Raw genomic sequence first — 2,616 nt, 5'->3', positions numbered from 1 at the left:
ATTCTATGCCTCCATCAGAAAGAATGATATTGCCCCATTTGTTAGGAAATGGAAAGACTTGGAAAAAATTATACTAAGTGAAGTAAACCAGGCCCAAAGAAACATAGATCCCATGGTTTCCCTTATTTGCAATAACTTGTATATGTCTGAGTCAAACAGAAAAGGTCAGATAAGGTGATGTTAGGAAAATGAACCCTAAGATACATATTCAAATGTTTTTTTCTTTCATACGATTGTTTCTAACACATTTATAAGATTATTTCTTTGTTGCTTTGTATGTCCCTCCCTCACGGTATAACCTCTGCTTTCACTGTATTTGATGCTGTTATAATTTGTAGAGGGGAAGGGAAAAAACAAATCATTTAAATAGGGATACAGGTGAACCCATTGCAACAATGAGATGTACAAGTCATATGTCGAAAACGAACTTTACAACTTTGGAAGGGGGGGAGGAGGGTTGGGTGGGAGGGTGGGGGGAGGTTGGGATGGGAAGGGGAAACAAAGGAGGAAGCTACAATGCTTGATAAGAAATGTACTCATTATTTTGCCCATGTAATTGTAACCCCTCGGTAGAGTATTTTCACAATTAAAAAAAAAAGACAAGGCAGTTAAAGAATATAAGGATGATATGTTTAAGAATTATAAAACCTCATTCAAACATGAAAATTGTAAATTCAAATATCCATAACAGTATTCTGCGAAATGAAAATATTAGGCAAACACTCAAATTTCTTTAGATAAAAAGCCTAATGTCCTGTTATCTAAATCTGTAAGAGTAACAAAACCATGAGCAAGGCTGAGCTCAATCAGGACAATACAAAGGAAATTACACAGGTGTCCCCTGTTATCTGAGAGATTGGTTCTAAGACCCCCACGGATAACACAATCCACAGGTGCTCAAGATATTTATATAAGAAAACACATCCTCCTGTTCACTTTAAATCCCTTTAGAGTGCTTGTAACACCTAATACAATGTAAATAACTATTGTTGTATTGTGTAAGGAATAGTAAAGAGAAAAACAAGTACATATGTTTGGAACAGATGTATTATTTTCAGAATATTTTTCCTTGGTGGTTGGTTGAATCTACTGAGATGGAACCTGCTGACACGCAGGGCTGGCCATACGTACTTCTGTGCATACCTTATTCAGCTCAGGAAGCACATGGTCTTTGGTCATTCTCAACATGGCTGGAAATACAAAGTTAAAAATTATCTTTAAAGGAAACTAGAAATGTAATTTTTTATTACAGATATACCTCAAAGACCAAATGAGTTTTACTGAACTAAAATTTCCATTTGAACAGTTTCTTTTTACTACAAAAAACTTTCTCTTTGAACAATTAAACTAAAGAAGAATTAAAATCTGACTTAATCAGGATCTGAAATATATTCAGGATTGTTGGTCCTCACCCCAAACAAAACCTTATTGATTATGCTGCTGGGGACAGAGCAGTAAAAATGCCTTCATGAAAATTACATTTTACAAAAAAAAGACAACAAAGTTATAACCTCATGTCAGTGACAAAGCCAGGGTGACAACAGTGTCACATTCTGGAGATAAGAACTGAGCAGTTACTCACTGCTCTTCTACTGCTGATGCTGAGTTAGAGCACGCAATAATTATAAGTAAAACTAAACCACTAATCCCATCAGAGAAAAGGATTTCTAAAGTCCTACTTTTAATATTGCAATTTATTCTAATTAAAACTCAGACCTGCAACAAGCTAGCCTGAAAAAACTCCAGTTCCCTATTCCAACTATCAATCATACAGTTGAAAAAAAGAAACAAACAAAAATACCCAACCAAGAATTCAAGTAACTTAAGATCACATTCAGGTTTTAAACAAAAGTAACTATAGTAGAGTGACAAGCATAAAGTCTGCTTTTGTAATATTAGAACTGAACATCTGGACACTTAGTGGTATTAGCATATCAAAAGTAATTTATCTTGTATTTCACTCTACATTTTAACCAATATGAGACATACAACTAAATGTTTCATATGCTGGAGAGAAATGTGTGTTTCATTATTTAAAGAATATACGTCACAAAAATAGCAGTATAGGGCTGGGAAGGTGGCTTAGTGTAGAGCGCTTGCCTTGTATCCCTGAGGCCCTGGGTTCGATTCCTCAGCACCACATAAGCAAAAAGAAAAAAGCCGGAAGCGGCGCTGTGGCTCAAGTGGTAGAGCGCTAGCCTTGAGCTGAAGAGCTGAGGGACAGCGCCCAGGCCCCACAACAGGACCCCTCAAAAAATAGCAGTATAAATGGGTCTAAAAAGATGCAAGTACCTCAGAGTGGTGATCAAACCATCTCATGTGACGTCAACAGGTATTTGTTAATTACTGCCTACCCGATGGCAAAGACATAGTGGCATTACAAAGAAAGTCCTAAAGTAGTCTGTGTACCACTCAGCAAGGGCACCACTGCCCATGAAAATGTAATAGCAAGGTCTCAGTTCTGTGCTGTCACAGAGGTCAGCCCGACTGAATATGTAATTTTAGATGATTTCAATCAATTCAACAGCCACAGGCTAGTTAGTGGTTACCACCATGAACCACACAGCTCCAGAGATGGAAGAACAGAGTGTAAAATGTAACACAAGCTACTGAAGG

The 2,616-nt window shown here is 37.0% G+C and overlaps 1 protein-coding gene across 4 annotated transcripts in view; it reads right to left on the bottom strand.

The window, feature by feature from the left end:
- Window positions 1-2,616, bottom strand: part of Anapc4 (anaphase promoting complex subunit 4) — a 46,637-nt gene that overhangs the window by 7,343 nt on the left and 36,678 nt on the right. The gene's annotated exons all lie outside the window — the stretch shown is intronic.

The sequence above is a fragment of the Dipodomys ordii genome, unplaced genomic scaffold (assembly GCF_000151885.1).
Source record: "Dipodomys ordii isolate 6190 unplaced genomic scaffold, Dord_2.0 Scaffold8, whole genome shotgun sequence".
Lineage (NCBI taxonomy): Eukaryota > Metazoa > Chordata > Mammalia > Rodentia > Heteromyidae > Dipodomys > Dipodomys ordii.
Note: the sequence above shows the minus strand (reverse complement) of the source record. Positions and strands in the feature narration are given on the sequence as shown.